The sequence below is a fragment of the Callorhinus ursinus genome, unplaced genomic scaffold (genome assembly GCF_003265705.2).
Source record: "Callorhinus ursinus isolate GAN/ISIS: 27379988/994484 unplaced genomic scaffold, GSC_fseal_2.0 scaffold10, whole genome shotgun sequence".
NCBI classification, from domain to species: domain Eukaryota; kingdom Metazoa; phylum Chordata; class Mammalia; order Carnivora; family Otariidae; genus Callorhinus; species Callorhinus ursinus.
The window spans coordinates 9,144,415-9,163,081 of record NW_027397072.1 but is presented as its reverse complement, the minus strand read 5'-3'; the positions used below and the strand labels follow the sequence as shown (position 1 = coordinate 9,163,081).

The following is an 18,667-nucleotide window of genomic DNA, read 5'->3' as shown; positions in this document are numbered from 1 at the left end:
AGGGAGGGAGGGAGGGAGGGAGGGAGGGAGGGAGGGAGGGAGGAAGGAGATGGGCAAGCATGTTGAAAGAGTACAGGAGCTGACCTGAAACACCTCTCAATGACCAAATTCGGAACTTGTCCAACAAAATAGCATTATTAGATTACAACCCAAGTAACTCAAAAAAATTCATGAATCCATATGGAAATAAAAAAATAACCAAATAAAGAAGTGAATAATGAAGACGCAGCTCTTCCTTGAAAAATTCCAATTAAAAAAGAAAGAATGAGGGAAGCAGAAAAATCACCATTATAATACCAGTAATAATTGTCATGGGCAGGATCCAGGGATGGAAGCTAAGGTTAGTGCACAAAGGTAAAAGCAGAAACAAAATATTCCCAAGGTTTCAAAACATTTAGTAATTACAAAGGGGAGTCAGAGTGAAAAGTCCTGGCAGACTTGGCCTTAACCGGGCCATGGAGGTTAACATCTTGGGGACGCACAGTGACACCACTGTAGGAAGTACTGGGGCGGCACATCGCCCTGTTGCCTTTTCCTCAATACCATAACAACTTCAACGTGATCATGACAGAACATTAGACAAACCCAAATCAAGGGGCCCTCTAACCACTCTTCAGCAGTGTCGGGATCATGAAACAAAGGGGGCTGAGGAATAGTCACAGACTGGAGGAGCCTGGACAATTCAATGCCACATTTTGATCCTGGATTTGGTCCTGGAACAGGAAAAGGAATTGGTAGAAAAATTGGTAGAATCTGAATAAATTTTGCAGCTTAGTTTAAAAAAAAAAAAATGGGTCACTGGTTCAATACTGTCACCCACTCTTAGCATCAAATGATTAGTAAAGACCCAAAGGCCCAAGGAGTCTGGGAGAAAGATCACAGTGAGTTCTCGATGGGAAAGGAGGACACAGTCCTTACTTATGAGGACGGGATGGCTCTGACCCAGACCTTGAAGGATCACCGTACGACAACCAGTAGAAATGAGTAGAGAAGAGATTTGGGTCAGGTCCGGGGGTAGAGATGGAGCAGCAAGTTTATCAAAGGTTTAGCAGCGGTAAAATGCAAAATGTGTTCAGTATTCACCGTGCAGGTTACCAAAGAGAAAATGCCCTTATGGGTTTGTTGAGTGATTAGTATGGAAAGGCAGGCTGAGACCAACACATGGCCTCAAACGGCAGCCGAAGAAGTCAGTGCTTTATCCTAAAGGCCCTGGAGAGCCACTAAAAGCTTTTTATAAGTAGGAAGTAAAACATTATGAAACCTCCATTTTATGAAAATGAACTTGGCCATGGTAGGCAGACCACATGGGGTGGGCAGCAGAAGACAATTAAGGTAGACAACTTCTATGGTGGTCTACATATCCAGTTATAGGTTTAAGACGTCATCAGGAGCTGATTGCAAACATGGAGAATTGATAAAGGGGCAGCGCATTTCCAAATTTACCCATTTCTAAGTCTGTGTAAATGGAGAGCTCCAGCAATAATACTGCCAGTCACCACCCAGGTTCAGGGTGAGATGCAGGAGCATCTCTGCAGTGCTGATTCCATGCTATGAAATGAGAGTCCTTATAACGCGCCCCCCGCTCCCAGTTAAGTCCTTTTTGGTGGTGGGAAAACTGATTCTTCATTTGTTTCCCCAACTATCCATTAAAGAAGGGCCAAAGATCCGGAAAGAAAAAAAGTGCTTCGGGAACCATGGTCACATTTTTCCCTGCCAGGGGCCCTCGTGTGAGCATCCGTCTGTAGAGACTGCCTGCCTCGAGAAGTCTCTGACTCCCACACCGTCCCAATCCAGAAACAAAACAAAGAAAAAATGACAGTCTTAAAATCCCAGTGAAATTGAACTTCCTTTAAGTATTTGTTTGCTAATTACTATTGCATGAGTAATTACTCTCAGTACTACAGATACCTCTGCTCTATGGAATAGAAGAAGGAAAGAGCAGGGAGCTGATGGGGAGGGAGTGTAGGGAGCCAGAGAGAGGAGCCAAAGGCAAATTTCACCTACTTCACAAGGGTGCTGTGGGCTCCTTGGATCCCGGTCTGGGAATGGAAATTCCTGTCCCTACTGCCTCTTGTCCTTCTAATGGGAATCAGACTCTGGAGGTTCCGATTAGGCACCAACTTGGAGAATTCCCTGAAAATATGCTCAACGTCAGTTGCTGGTACATACATCTAAATGGTATTTCCCTTGCATTTTCCATGTTAATGAGACAAAATATTGGGAAAAAATCATTTGTATAAATTAGAATTTTATAATACGGCCATTTATGGCCAGGTTTAGCATTCTTAAAAGGACTCCACTAGAAGGAAATCAATTATGCTTAATAGATAAAGAGACTTGTATAAAAGCCCAGAGCAAACCAGCTAACAGAAGGTAGACTCGAAACTCTAAGAGCCTTGTAATAGGCTTTAGTGTCCCCACATGTCAGTCACTGATTCCATTCTCCAGTGAGTTCTGTGTCTGAGGAGCCAGCATAGGGAGATTTTGACACACAACATGGGGAAGAATTTAAAACCTCATTGTGCTCCACCCTCCTGCCTGCCATTTACCTTAGCTGCTAGAGGAAAGCCTAGTCTCCCCCATTTGGAGGGCGTATTGGCAGGACCCCATTCATCTTCCATTAACTTCACATGGGAGGCCCCGTTCACGGGAGCTTTGGCCAGCTGGTCGACCTTCCTCATTCTCTTGGTTGTCTAGCTCTCAGCTGGCTTGGCCACCACTTACTGGCCATCATTGGGATAGGCATGGCTGGCTCCTTCCTGGTCTTGCCCTTCTCTCTTCCTCTTGATCTTGCCCCTCAGCACCCCCCTCCCATTTTCTCTCCTTTGTCATCATCCTTTCCTCTGCAGGGGGTCCAGGAAAATCTCATTGTTGGGTGGCAGCATTGTGACCACGCCCCTGGGCTTGTGATGTCAGTACTTGGCGGTGCCCTGAGAGAGAAGAAAGATGAATGAGGACTAAGTAAGGCTGCTGCATGGGGCTGGTTTGAGCCCAGCACTGGATTCAGAGCAGAACCTGGTCCACAGTGGGGCTGATAGGAAGCTTGGAGTACAGCATGACCAAATTCCTTCACAAAGTCGGATTTTGCATTGCTGATTTTTGAATTCACAACAGGCTAAGTGGAGGGGATTTTTAATTCAGAAAACTGCCCCCCAACAAATTGAAGAAATGTTGAGGGAGGAACCTGACTTATCCCTTTTTTACCAAGCATGGAAATTTGGTGTTATGTATTGTGTCTTTAAGAGATTTCTGTAATGGATATTATTGCCAAAAAAAGCATCAATTCCAAGAAATGTAAGGCTACATATGAACTCTTAAGTCATATGAAGCCTAAGTCACAGGGGGAAATGACTGGTTACAAGATACAATTGCTGAATTGTTGTCCAATCAACTAAAAATAGTTTTAAACTGGTGGTAAAAATGGAAGATTATGCTATGATGAGAATGGAATCCTTTAAAATAAGGCAGTTACTTCTGCACAAGCATCTAAAGTCTTTGCTCAGGGGGCACCTGGGGGGCTCAGTCTGTTGAGCGTCCTACTCTTGGTCTCAGCTCAGGTCATGATCTCAGGGTCATGGGATCGAACCCCACATTGGGTTCCATGCTCAGTGGGGGGTCTGCTTGAGATTCTCTCCCTCTCCCTCTCTTTCCCTCCTGCCGTTGCCCCCACTCATGTTCGCTTGCGCACATGTGCACACAATCTCTCTCTCTCAAATAATAAATAAATAAAATCTTTTAAAAAAATTAGCCCGCCTCAGATGTGACCTTGGGTGCCCAAGATTGGAATGGGCTTGTCTTCTCACAAGCAGTTTTGGGGCATGGTGAGAATGCTTACTACCAAACGCTATGCATCAGAGTCAAAGGTGAAATTTGAAAATACCCATTCATGAACCATGGGCCACCTCATTCTTTGGGAAAATCCAGAGTTGGAGCCAGCCCTCAGTCTTCCAGACGCATGAAACATGCTAATCCCTTCCCACATCTTTGGATGGGGATTTTGAATCCCCGTGGAAAAGGTACATTTGAAAAACAAGTTCTTATAAGGAAGAGAAGTTTTTTTTTTCTTTCGTCTCTAGTTCATGGTGCCTTAGACAGATTCGTGGTCACTGCAGAGTCCTAAAAAGAATGCTCAAATGTCAAAAGGCTGGGTGGTAGGTTCTAGTAATTGCCCGGGATTTGTACATTGCTTTGTTGACTGGTCATTATGCAACGCAGCACCTTTCAGTAATTCATGCAAATGTAGCACGTTCAGCTGTCCTGGATAAGAGAATGCAACTGGAAACAGCAGTTCCTAAAATATCTACAAATCCTTTCCACTAAATACTAGTGTTTTCTTTTTTTTATCATTTTATTTTATTTTACTAGTCTTTTCTCTAGTTTCTTCAGATCTTGCCAACCCCTCCTTATGAAAATCTGGGGGCTAAACAATATTCACTTTCTTCTTAAATTATGATTCTCCTCTTCAAAAGCGTACACCAGTGTGCGATGTTTTACGGAGACCAGAAGGGATGTTACCGAAGCCAGCGTGTTCAACGGGCCCCGAGACTTCAGCTCATGTAACAACCTGCCAGCCTCCATAGAATAAGATCACGTAGCTTTGCATATTCCCAACCTTGTGATATCAGGCTGCACGGATATATGCCTGTTAGCCTCAAACAAAGGAAGTAATTTTTGCTAGTCTTCTCTGTAGGTCAGACCACACTTGCAAAACCACATCCAGTGCTGACCATCAGACCTGAGAGCCATAAGGACGGCAGTGGGCCAATTGGAAGGGGACGGTCCAGCATGAAAGGGAAAGCCAAACCACTCTCCAAGTGTTTAATAACAACCAAAGCTGTGTAACCTGCAGAAAAGCCCCATGTAGGGAGTGGGACATGGAGAAATGGGGATCTAATATCAAGGGCTGACATGCAAGAATGCAATTATGTTTGTCTGTAGATTCTAGACAATCTGTGATGGTAATGAAAAGGACCTAAGAAGACAGGTCAGACCCGTGCAGACAACCTGCACTGTGTCTGGAGCCCAGGAGTTCCTAGCTGGACCCCCAGTCGGAAAGGGGCTGTACAAGTTTTCCCAAACATGATGCCACAAGTTGAACTAGAACCCCACTGCTTCTCCCAGCCCTGACTCCATGAATTAGCTCTCTCCTTCTCCCTGTCTTCCAGAGGGAACTGCTGTGTCTTTCGCAAAACTAATGGGGGAATTCTAGGTTAGCAAAGAAACATGAAAACACTAATTCCAGAGGATACATGCGCCCCTATGTTTCTAGCAGCATTATCTGCAACCGCCAAATTATGGAAGCAGCCAAGTGCCCATGGATAGACGAATGGATAAAGAAGATGTGGTATACTGAAACAAATAATGCAATATATGTTAAGAAAAAAAAAAGAGGAAGAAGAAGAAGATAGCAGGAGGGGAAGAATGAAGGGGGTGAAATTGGAGGGGGAGAGGAACCATGAGAGACAATGGACTCTGAAAAACAAACTGAGGGTTCTGGGGGGGGAGGGGGATGGGTTAGCCTGGTGATGGGTATTAAAGAGGGCACGTTCCGCGTGGAGCACTGGGTGTTATGCGCAAACAATGAATCATGGAACACGACATCAAAAACTAATGATGTGACTATGGTGATTAACATAACAATAAAAAATTTTTAAGGGCGCCTGGGTGGCTCAGTTGGTTGGGCAACTGCCTTCGGCTCAGGTCGTGATCCTGGAGTCCCGGGATCGAGTCCCGCATCGGGCTCCCTGCTCAGCGGGGAGTCTGCTTCTCCCTCGGACCCTCTTCCCTCTCGTGCTCTCTATCATTCTCTCTCTCTCAAATAAATAAAATCTTAAAAAAAATTTTTTAAAAAGATGTGGTATATGTACAACAGAATATTACTCATCCATAAAGAAGAAGGAAATCTTACCTCTTGCAACAACATGATGGAGCTAGAGAGCATAGTGCTAAGCAAAGTCAGTCAGAGAAAGACAAATACCATATGATTTCATTCATATGTGGAATTTGAGAAACAAATGAGCAAAGGAAGAAAAGAGAGAGGGACACATCAAGAAACAGACTCTTAACTACAGAGAACAAACTGATGAAGAAAAAAAAGAGAGAGAGAGAGAGAGAGAGAACAAACTGATGGTTGCCAGAGGTGGGAGGACAGACGGGGGAAGCAGGTTATCACCTGGATGGAGGAGGACCCTCGCGATGAGCGCTAAGCAACGTATAGAATTGCTGAACCACTATATCGTACACCTGAAACCAATATAACACTTTATGTTAACTATATTGGGATTAAAATAAAAAACTTAATAAAAAATAAAGTAAAAAATGAAAACATATCTTTATGAAAAAAATAAAAGAATTCTGGCTTAGGCTTCGCTGTACCGCACCAGAGCAATGCACAGAGGAATGGTGGTCTGTGTGGAGACAGGCAAGTCGACGTGGGAACACCGCCCTCGGATTCTGCTGGATTGAGCTTAGCTGCTCTCCCCTCACACACATACACTCCCCTCAGAAGATGACCTGGGTGTTTGGAAGCACAGAAGCCCACTGAGGCTTCTGCCCCCAGAGAAGAGAAGAGACAAGAGAACTCTGTCTAAAGGAATCATAAGGGGGGCGCCTGGGTGTCTGAGTCAGTTAAGTGTCTGACTCTAGATTTTGGTTCAAGTTGTGATCTCAGGGTCGTGAGATCGAGCCCCATGTCAGGCTCCACGCTGGGCATGGAGCCTGTTTAAGATTCTCTCTCTCCCTCTCTTTCTGCCCCTTTCCCTTACCCTCTCTCAAGCAAAAAATAAAGCGATCCTGAAAATAAGCTGGTCTCAAAAGAGTTTGAGAACTCCCCCTGAACCAGATCCCAGGTTCTAGCTGTAAGTAACCCAAGTCCCCAGAGGGAAACTCTATCTTTTCCTCCCAGAACAGTGAGGATATTTAAAAAAAAAAAAATCCCATAGGTCCTTCTGGAATCTGGGGTGTCCTAGGTAGGGCATGGCTCTGGGGAAGTGAAGACTGGATATTCCGGTCTGTGCTCTCTGTCACTTACGAGACCCTGCATGTGTCACCTCAAGACCTCGGTCTCCACACTGGGAAGCGAGGAAGTGGAGATGGAAGATCATCAGCTCTGACCCGTCTGCGATGTGACTTCATGGGGGTACAGATAATCTTGCCCCGCCCGCCCATCCCCCCAAACACACACAGGCATCACTGTCAATCCGGGGTCCGTGGCACCCCTCATCTCTAATCATTTCAAAGGATACAGAGATAGTTTCAAAAGAAGAAATAGATGGGAAATCACTTTAATTTTAAAATAGATAACATCCAGGGCGCCTGGGTGGCTCAGTTGGTTAAGCGACTGCCTTCGGCTCAGGTCATGATCCTGGAGTCCCGGGATCGAGTCCCACATCGGGCTCCCTGCTCGGCGGGGAGTCTGCTTCTCCCTCTGACCCTCTTCCCTCTCGTGCTCTCCATCTCTCATTCTCTCTCTCTCAAATCAATAAATAAAATCTTTAAAAAATAAAAAAATAAAAATAAAATAAAATAAAATAGATAACATCCAGGCGCCTGGGTGGCTCAGTTGGCTGAGCGACTGCCTTCGGCTCAGGTCACGATCCTGGAGTCCCGGGATCGAGTCCCGCATCGGGCTCCCTGCTCAGCGGGGAGTCTCCTTCTCCCTCTGACCCTCCCCCCCCTCATGCTCTCTATCTCATTCTCTCTCTTAAATAAATAAATAAAATCTTAAAAAAAAAATAGATAACATCTTACCAGATACTTTCTCCTCCCCTTGCTCCCTCCCCTGGAAATGTGAGCTTCTTGAATTTCAAATAGGAGGGAGGGGTGGAGGCAAGGAGTGAGGGTGGACAGACAAGGATCCACCCCCGTGCTGACCCTGTTCAGTTTTATCACACGCCGCTTTGTAACACTGAACCCAGGGCAAGCGTGATCCGGCTCAGGCAATGCTCCACCGGGCCACAGGGTGCTCGGGAGACCCGGAGACAAGATGGATCAGCTGGAGAGCATCCGAATGAGGGCACATCCCCCTAACATACATGTGTGTACCCACACGCACACACGCGCGCACGTGCACACACACACTCCTCCAGCACCGGCATCAAACATCTGACTACACATCAAGGGCCACCACTGCTCTGGTTCCCGTTTCTCCACGTAGTCCAAGTTCAAGCCACACTGGATCATTTCCATTTTTTTATGCTCGCCCTGTTCCCTTCTACCACAGGGCCTTTGGACATGCTCTTCCCTCTTCTTGGAATCCTATCCCCTCTTTACCTGATTACCTTCCACTCATTCTTCAACCTCAGTTCAACCATCACTATCTTCCTCAACTATATCAATTCTCCCTGCTAGACATTCTTACTAGTCTATGTATCTTTTATTTGAAGTATTTATTATAGCTAAAATTTTCCACTTGTGTGTGCAATTATTGTAAAATCTCTCTTCAGCAGGGGCGCCTGGGTGGCTCAGTCATTAAGCGTCTGCCTTCGGCTCAGGTCATGATCCCAGGATCCTGGGATCAAGCCCCGCATCAGGCTTTCTGCTCAGCGGGAAGCCTGCTTCTCCCTCTCCCACTCCCCCTGCTTGTGTTCCCTCTCTTGCTGTCTCTCTCTGTCAAATAAATAAAATCTTTAAAAAAATATATATATGTAATTATCCTAATAAAAAAAAATTACGCACGTACTAATGTTAAAAATACCAGTGCCCTTATCAAGAATTAAGCAGGAGGGAAGTCACAAAGAATATATTCATGCAACAAGCCATTTCTGATTGCTTACTATGTACAAGGTACAATGGGAGGGGTAAACGTCTTTTAAAAGAAGGGGAACTCCTCAGTGGCTCCAGCGCCTGTTGGAGGTTCTACTGGGCTGGCGGCCCCTCCCTCGGCCACAGTAACCTTTGCAGGTGTTCCAGGGGACCGCTTGCTCTATGTTATTTCTCTAGGCCACCTTTCCCTTTGTTCTTGCCTTCCAAATTTGATCACATAGCTTTTTCCACCGGAGACGCCCCTCCTGTTTTCCGCATTGTTATAAGTTACTAAGTTCTGAAGTTTCCTTGAAATTTAATGCGACATCTGGAAGTAAAGGGAAAATAAATACATGTTTGTCTGGGTAGCAGTGGACCTCGGGAGGGCCCCCCCAACATCACAGCTCTGACTCAGGAGGTAAGAGCAAGCGGGAGGAAGGAAGTCTCCCAGAGAGAGGGGTAAAAAAATGCATCTACACACAGCTAAGAGTGTGGGAAGCCAGAGTACAGACTAGAGGTACTAAATGCAAGGAACAAATGACAAAAAATCAAGACTGCTCAACAGAGAAACTTCTTATGGAGGCAGCATCTTATAGTGCTTAGGAACAAAGACTCTGGAGCCAAAGGTGTGGGTTCAAATCCTAACCTTGGCCCTTACAGGCTGCGTGACCTTGGGCAACTGGCTCAACCTCTCAGCCTCAACATCTCTCAGACAGAGCCAGTAATAGGACCAACTTATAGAGCTGCCGAGAGGAGTTAAATGAGTGAATATGTATAACATTTTTAGACAAGAACCTGTCACATAAGGACCATATAAAAGTTTGTTAAATACAAAGGAAAACCAACGACCTATATGAAAATCATGGTCATCCAATTAAAAAAGACAGATCCCAATTAAAGCAAGTTCCTGTTTAAAATATGTTTAAAACTGTTTAAGATATGTTTAAAATGGCTTGAAATACTTAAAATAAAATTATATAAATTTAAAATTTAAATACATTTTAAGTACATATTAAATGTACTTTTTAAACCTTATATTAAATATATTTTTAAGCAAGTGAGGGCTTAAAGATAAGGAATGCGAAGGTTTCCAAGTGGCAGACTAAAGGAAAAGCTTAAGGACAGTGGGGGTGGGGGGCAGGGGGCAGAGAATGGGAAGCTTATGTTTCTCCCCCTAATGAGGAAAATACCCCCAGGAGAAACATACCTCCCCCAGGAAGGACACAGCGGGGGGGGGAAAAACTCCATATATGAGAAAGGCAGTGTCTGAATACAGAACAAACTAAAACAGGGTGAGATTATTCATAAGAAAGGAGAATGCATTTGTCCCTGGTGTTCTGTGAGAATCAGCTACCTTCTCCTCCAGCAGAGCAGAAGCCCCAAGATGATGTGCAGAGGGGACAGGGAAAATAGACCAGAGGTATGGCTGGTATTGCCTAGCTGATTTTCTAGAAACCAGGCACATGGAGCCCTTTGATGAAATGTTTCAAAAATAAATTTAAATCTAGACAGAATCACTTCCCACCCACCTACCCACCCCCCATGCCAAAACATGCTCCCTCCAAGAAGACTACATTTTAAACCCAGTCCTTTTTCAACTTAAAGGCAGCAAGGAAGACAAACTTTTCAAACCTAAAGCAACAAGTTTCAAGGAACTGGAGCAGGATAACCCAGAATTCTGAGAATTGCTGCTCTTACAAGAAATGTTCCAATCCAACCACAGGCTGGCCAAGAAAGAGGTGTTTTCTCTTTTCTCAGCAGAGTACATGCTGCTCATTATGAACACAACAGGAAAGATGAGCGAGGCTTCATGTAACAAACTGCCCCACACATTCTTTCCCCTTCGCTGAGCAATGTGGGCTAAGCAGTTTGGGTGAACATTTCATTGCTTGAATATCCCTCCAGTTCAAGTCTGTCTGTCTTGAATGAATCTGTGTTTGTGTGTGTGTGTGTGTTTGTGTGTGTGTGTGTGTGTGTGTGTGTACACGTGGGGATGGAGGTGGGAGGCGTGTTGGTGCATGTGTATTTCTTGGGGTTTCTGCTTCCCAGAGCTACTTCATCCAAACAGAGAGCTAGACCTCGTGGAGACATCCTGAGGTCCGTGAAGAATCAGTCACTGACTTCTCCGTACTAATGAACCACATGTAACCCCATGATGGCACATGTCAGAGAGCGTTGTCACTGCGCCATTTTGTATTCTGCCACCTCTTCTAATGGCTGCTGAGCCCTTGAACCAAAAGCCTAACCATGACACGCTCATCACTGACTCCCGGGTACCCAGCCCATCTGCACAGCAAGCAGGACAGAGCCAGAGCCGGAGAGACAGGACAGACGCGGAGAGCCTCCCCTTGGAGACGGCAGCCACACACAGTTCAGCATTTCCAGTCCACACCTTGCCGCCAGCTCCAGACCTTACATCCAACTACCTGCTGGACACCTCCAGACGGTCCACAAATATTTCACACTCAACGAGGCCAACAATGAACTCCTAACTGGTCTCCCTGCCTCCAAGCCCACCCCATGACAGGCCTCTAACAGGGCTGCCGATCTGAGGGGGCATTGCCTGCTTTAGGACCTTCCATGCCACCCGCCCCCATTACCATTACCTCTAGGGTAAAGTCCAAGGAAGGCAGACGCGGCCCCCCCATCCCCTCCGTCGGCACCCCTGCTTCTTGCTCTCCTCCACTTTCATCTCCCACTGCTCACCTGGTCCTACCACAGGCCCCAGGTGCCCAGACTCAGCGTGCTGTATCTCACCTCCACGCCTGGCTAACGTACAGCTCTTTCAAGACTCTGCGTAAGACTTGCTTTGTCCTGGAAGCCTTTCTTCTGAATTGCTTCTAAACTCTCCACCCACCCGAGCTGAGTTCCAAACCCCTCTTCTCTTCTGCATGGTGCCTTGTGTTAAACAGCAAGCACATTATGTTTATGATTGAATGAACTCCCCACGTGCACACGTTGAACCTCAGAGAAGCAAGCAAACGTGCTCGATGACACACGTACTCTTAAGTGGCTGGGCTTAGGGTCCAAGGGCAGGACGTATCCTCCTAATCCAGTTCCCCTGCCTTAGACGGTCAAGACTCTGTCACTCCAGCCTCGAGACAGAAACTTCCTACTTTGCCTCTCCTGTCCACTGCTTCTGATCTTGTTTCTAGATGAGCCGTGTGGAGGGCAGTGCAGGGCCTGTGGGAGAACCCCGGTGGATTGCCTCTTCTTGCCTCCCTCTCTTGTATACCATTGCTGCTGCACTGTGCATGGCCAGAGGTTGGGGCTGGAAACCTGGTGGCCATGGGTTCCTGCCCCCGGGCTACGGAATGGGAACTTGACCCCGGGAAGCAGCCTCAGACTGCCTCGTGACTGCCGGCCTGCAAGGCCACCAACAAGAGAAGAGGCTCACTTACCGGGACTTCCTGCCTCCACTCTCCTCCATAGCGGATGGCTCCCATCACTCGGGGCTCAACTGCCACTAACTGCCCGTTGGTCAGGATTCCTGGCCTCTGATTGGGCCCTGTCCATGCCAATCCCCTCGGGAACAGACCAGCTCCTCACCGAGTCCCTGGGGCAAGGCCTCCCTCAGCTGCCTTCTTCATTCATTCAACCCGAGCCTGTGCATCCAACTCCCGGGAGAACCTCTCCCTCTGGCCCGCACCACACAGGGCCTCCTGAGTCCCCATTCTGGTCCACATTTTGTGCCTGGGTCCCTCTCCAGACTGCGAGCTCCTTGAGAGCAGAGACTACAGGCTACCCCTGTTCTGCATCCCCAAGGCTTAGGACAGGCCACCCAGGGACAAATGAGTGTCCAGGCTTTATCTCTTCTTCCCTGGATCATTCCGAAAGCCTTTTCTTAAACCTCGCCACCCCCAAACTTATCCCCTCAAGTCTATCCTCCACAGGAAAAGAGTTCAGGTTTAAGACCCACAGGGGTATACAGCAGGTCGTAAGATGTTGCTGAAGCTTACAGTACAGTTCTGGGGCAAGGTGAGGGCACCATGAGACAGTAAGTAGAGATGAAGTTTGGGCCCACCGCCTGAGTGCTACAGCAGAAATCCCCTCCCCAGGCACAGAGGCTCCGCGAGCCAGATCCAGGACGAGTCCAGAAGCCACAGTGGGCAAGGGGGCGGAGGATGGGGCTGGCCCTCAGACTGCGGGACGTGCAGTCTCGGGAGATCCCAAAGGAAGCGTCCCTGGCCTGCAAAGTACCAAATACAGTCACAGGGACAATCTGCAGGGCCTGGCCTAAGGCTTGGGGACCACACGGGACAGTGGGACTGACGCAGGAGGACAAAGGAACCAAAGGGCGCAGGAGGAGGAAGCAGAATCTGCAGAGGGCCTTGAGGGGCCTGGGGGCTTTTGTTAGATCCATGTGACCACACACACTATGAGGACCATCCGCCAGAGGCAACCAGCAGACGGCTCGGGTACCGACATGAATCTTTTCCCATGGGCACTAGGCAGCCATGGAAGGCTTTTTAAATCAGGGAGGCAGCAAAATCATTTCCGTGCTCCAGGGGAGGATGGATCCAGGGAGAAGAGGTTAGAAACTAGCCAAAATGTTCTTAGCTCCATCCCAGGCCTCTCGAGCCCCCAGAAAGAGCTGCGGGCCAACTCTGCCAGCCTCAGGGGAGTGGCGGAGACCTGGTTTGGAGACCGTGTGGATCCATAGCAGAACGTGACGGTTTGTCAGAGCACTTGCTCTCACCTCGGAGTGTAAAGGTAAAATGGCACATTCACAGCAACATCACTCACATTAATGTTCGAAGGCCACACATTTCTAATCCAGCCAGGGTCTCTCATCATTGGAATCTGAAAAAGAAAAACACGAGAAATTAACAAATAGAAATGTTCTGGAAATAGACAGTGGTCATGATTGCGCAACCTTGTGAAGATACTAAGCCCCACTGCACCGTACCCTCGAACACGGCGAATTTTATGGTATGTATTTATATCTCAAAGAAAAGAAATTAAATAAGAGGAGGACGTGCTGAGTTTTCTCGGAGCGTGTTTACAGAGAGCGTGAGGTCTCGGTTACCTGGGACACATTATGAGGTCGTAAATCTCCCCCCACCCCTGCCCTGTCTCCACTTCTTTTCTTCCCAAAGTGCATGCGGGGCAACGTGGAGAAACCATGGGATTTGGAGTCAGAAGTCATGCCTTCCAGGGCTGCCTCCATACTGTCTTACTGTGACTGCACAAGTCTTGTTTTTCTAGCTGTAAAATGGGTATAACTGTAACCCCAGAGCTGACAGGTGCATTGTGAGCACTGATGGAGGTCACTCGGGAGGAAGGGTAAAGCCTAGCACGTGGACGAGCTGGTCAGACTGCCGGTGTGGCCCCACCCAAGCCAGGGGGGCCTGCGCCATCCGCTTTTCCTACAGGTGCCGCAGGTAGAGCCCCCAAAATGCCGCTCCCACGCTGGTGTAGCCCGGCCTAAGGGACATACTGAGGTTTTTTTTTTTGGTATGATTTTTTTTAAAGATTTTATTTATTCATCTGAGACACAGAGATACAGAGAGAGAGAGAGAGAGCATGAGCAGGGGGAGAGGGAGAAGCAGGCCTTCCGCCGAGCCAGGAGCCCGATGTGGGGCTCCATCCCAGGACCCTGGGATCATGACCTGAGCAGAAGGCAGGCACTTAAGCGACTGAGCCACCCAGGCGCCCCAACAGGCTGAGTTTTTGCAGGCCTCAAATCCTACCTAAGTCGTACTCAAAAATATGTATGCTCTGAGTTCAGCTACGGCAGCCGAGAATCAGCAACCTTTGAAGCCCCTTATGCCTGTTTCCTTTGTCCTGTCACCCTCTCACCTGTCACTGTGCCTGCTAGGCATCGGTTGCCTGTAGCTTTTCCAGCCCATGTTGTTGATTGGCTGATGTGTTACTTAAATCGTTATTTGTTGAGCGTCTCTCAGGGGTCAGGTACTTAGGTGGGTAGATGGAATGCACCGATGGGTGAAATGTAAATCCTGCCCTTGAGTCACTCACAGTCGAGCCAGGGTTGGGCAGGAAGACAGGTAGACAGGTGTGTCATTTCCAGGGTGACCACTGAGACATGCCCAGGGCCCCCTGGGAGCACAGGAGGGAGCCAACTGTTTTTCCGGCAGGGAATACAAGGAATTCTGTGCCACCCACAGAAGGTGACGTCTGAGCTGCTTCTGAAGGTAAGTGGGGCTCTCAGGGAAGAGAGGGGGAGAAAGGCCTTTCCAAACAGAGTGGGGATCGTGCTCAAAGAAACAAGGTACCACATGTGTATTTGGAGAATAGCACAGAGGGCCCCATGCCCAGGGAACAGTGGGAGGGAGTTTTGGTGGGGCCATGGTCAGGAGATGTGGGTAAGGTAGGGCCATTCTCTTTTTCAGAACAATGCCCTCCTCAAACAAGATCTTTTAGGAGGCCCTATGTAGACAGACAGAAGGGAACTGCCACCGTGTTGGCTGTTCCTGGTGTTGGTTGCAGAACCCGGAGGTTCCAGAGAACCCGGTTTGAGAACTGTCACTGGGCACAGTGGGAGGTGCAGCAGGTTGGGATGAGCAGACCTGCGTCTGACAGGATCGTTCCGAGGTCTCGTATTGGAAGCAGAGTGAATTTAAAGGCTATTCTAGCAAAGGATGGCCAGGAGGCGAGCCAAGGTGGGAAAGGGGGAGGGAACGAGGAAAGGGAGGCTGGGGGCAGGTCCAAATGATGGAGTCACCTGGGCACGGTGAGTGATGTGGATTGGCTGGGTGAGAGAAGAGAGAGGGGCGGAGGATGACTGAAGTCTGTGGCCTGGGTGACTAGGTAGATGATGGTTTCATTAACTAAATGAGGAAAACCGGAAGGATAAATTCCAGGAGGACCATTCTAGTATCCCGGGAACCACACCTGGAAGAAGATGGATAGTTTCCTACAACAGGCTCTGGAAAGGCAACAGCTGGGAGCCAAGGGACCCCACCCAAGTCGGAATCTTTGTTGGGAAAGTGGGGCAAGCAGAGCAGGTTCTTCGTCTATGAACTGCTTCATATGGCCCCTAATTCAGTCCTGGTTTCAACAGAACGATGCATTTGAAACACTTCTTAGAATCCAGTTACTGCCCCCACTTCAGCTCCTGTGGAATATTACAGTATGCTCTAAAAATCATGCAGCTTGGATACAGATGTTCTAGACCATCCAACTCAAATTCCTCCCGGGGCACAAGCACGCACTGGGTACAATGGTGGTACTCATTTCACACTCACGAGGCCGGCTAGGAAGGCCAGTAGCAGTTTAAATCCACAATGCTTGCATTTGATCCCGATTAAAAATCAAGTTTTGAATAAAATACCAAATATATGTTTTGCTGCCAGGGGAACTCTGAACCCTCCAAGGGTTTCGTTTGATTTCAGAGATTAAATATAAACACAAGAACACCCAAAATGGTGAACTTGTGTATTGCAACAAGAATTTCTCTCCAAGTCAAGAAGAAAATAATCTCATTCCGCCCCACAATGACTTGTCCGTCGTCATTCAAAATTCTTAACGCAGAATTTGAAGCCCAGCCTTCAGGGCCCGCGCACCAAGCAGGGAGCAGTTATGGTGGACCCCAAAAATGAACTTGGGTTTGAACCCCAGTTCTCCCCCTAAGAGCTGTGTAGCCTTCAGCATGGAATTCTGCCTTTGTAAGCCTCAGTATTGTCATCTGTAGAAAGAGAACAGTAAAATGGTTACCCTGGAGCTGATGTAAGAAGCAAGAGATAATGCCATGTAATAAGGTCATTAGGGTAGAGCCCTTGTGAGGTGGGTTAGTGCCTTCAAAGAAGAGATAGCAGAGAGATATCTCTCTGCCGTGCGAGTGCACATCAGGAAGGTGGCTGTCTGCAAGCCAAGAAATCCCAACAAAACCCAAGCACGTTGGCAACCCGATCTTGGACATCCAGCCTCCAGAGCTTCGAGAAATAAACGTCTGTCATGTAAGGCACCCAACCTATTTTTGTAATAGCAGCCTGAGCCGACGGACAAAAGTCCTGTTACGTTTTGAATCATCTCTTGTCCGTGGTTATATACAGTAAAGCATATGTAGATGACTGACAGAGAAATAGGTAGACAAATAGATGATAGAGAAAAATGGGAAAATGCTTGGGGAAATGAACACAGTAAATGTGGATCGACGAACAGACAGAAGATGGGAAGACACCTTCCTACTACGTTTTCATTTTATGCTGGGTTGTTTTGCTTGCTCACTTGACCACGCTGATAGGCACGGGGTAAAGAGCACTTGAGAGAGAACCACAAAGACTGGTCATGGTCTGGTCAGTGCCTCTGCCACTTAGAAGCGGGCTCATATGGGAAGTTTCCTCTTCTAAAGAGCCAACATGGTGGCGCCTGGGTGGCTCAGTCTGTTGAGCATCCAACTCTTGGTCTCAACTCAGGTCGTGGTCTCAGGTCAGAAGATTGAGTCCCACATCCGGCTCTGTGCTCAGCGTGCAGTCGGCTTCAGATTCTCTCTCCCTCTCCCTCCAGCTGACACTCTCTTTCTCTCTCAAATAAATAAACAAAATCTTTAAAATAAATCAATAAAGCGCCGACACAGTGCTACCTCCCCCAGGGCTGCTAGGAGAGTCTACTGAGAGGTGTACTTGGAGGTGACCAGCACGTACTATGTACTCAGTGAAGCTGAATTTGAATCTCAGTTGCGTCTTTATGAAGATCGAGATCCAAGTCCCTGGCTCAGTGCTCCACCCCTGGCCCACCACTTGCTGGAGTTCCCACTTATGGGACCCGGTCCAAGTTCAGCTTCAGCTCTGCGTGGCTCCAGAGGTCTTGCTGCACTTGCACCGCTGGACAAACACTTGGACAGTAGGTTCCCACAAGCGCAGAGGGGAAAAGGGCGGGGGTTGGGGGGAGTCTTCAGACAAAAATGCTTCCAGATTACCAGGTGGAGAGTCCACAGCGATGGTCCAGGCAGTTCCCAGTTTACAAATGGGGCATGTTGAAGTTCATTTGTGAACTTATTTTGGAGTAGAGAATAACATTTTCACCCTGAAACGGTCCTATCAAAGTGAGTTCACTTTTCCGGGGAAGGGAAGGCAGAGGAATGCACAGCACCCCTTACAGCTGGAGTCTTAGGGGCACCGAGTTCCATGTAGAAAGCCTACTTTTATGGGAAAAGTCATTCAAACTCCCACCGAAGTTTCCAGGAACACAAGGGACCCCCGTCCGGGATACAATGGAAGGCCGATTGCTCTGGGGATCGGGCAATTCCGGCTTTAGTTCTGTTTCTCACCTGCAGGGGGGAGGTCGGAGAGGCTTGGGCGAGACACTTCCTTCTCTGGGTCTCAATTTTTCCAGCAGTCACAAGACGCAGTTGTACTAGGCGACTCTTATGCTCTTTTTTATCTCCAAAATTCTGTAAGTCCAAATGTGCCTGCCCTCCTACATCGTGATTCCAATGACAAATTCCCCTTTCTTTTCTCGGTCAGTACAACTTGAAGTAGAAGAAGATGGCCTTGTTCTGGTTGGGGGGGAGGGTCCGATGGGGTGAAGTGGATGACACTACAGGTAGTGCTGAAATTAGACCAAGTCAGGCCCCAACATGCCCCCGGCCCCCCAGCAATGGTAAGAGCGTCTGTAGTCAAGGGGATTGGATCTAAGCCCTGGATACAATATTTAATAATGCTTGGTGTTGAGTAGGTCACTTTGTGTCTTCGAAATTCCTTTCCCCCTCAATTACAAAATGAGGGAAAGAATACTGCCTCCACCTTCAAAGTAGCAAGGGCATGTCAAGTGCTTCCGAAGTCCCGGCTCTCTGACCCACTCTCTGAGCTCCCGGGATTACACTGGGCCCACTCGGAAAATCCAGGATAATCTCCCTATTTTAAGGTCAGTGATGAGTAACTTTAATTCCATCTGCAACCTTAGTTCTTTTTCTCCATGTAATTAATACATTCACAGTTCCAAGGCTTAGGACATGGATATC

General features: G+C 47.8%; 1 protein-coding gene across 1 annotated transcript in view; it reads right to left on the bottom strand.

Moving 5' to 3' along the window:
* Positions 1-9,067, bottom strand: part of LPIN1 (lipin 1) — a 96,431-nt gene extending 87,364 nt beyond the window's left edge. The window contains exons 1-3 of the mRNA XM_025867757.2: positions 8,964-9,067; positions 2,550-2,930; positions 2,005-2,133 (exon numbers count right to left, since the gene is read on the bottom strand). The gene's annotated coding sequence lies outside the window, so the exon portion shown is untranslated. The remainder of the gene's footprint in view (positions 1-2,004; positions 2,134-2,549; positions 2,931-8,963) is intronic.
* Between the last annotated feature and the right edge of the window lie 9,600 nt (positions 9,068-18,667).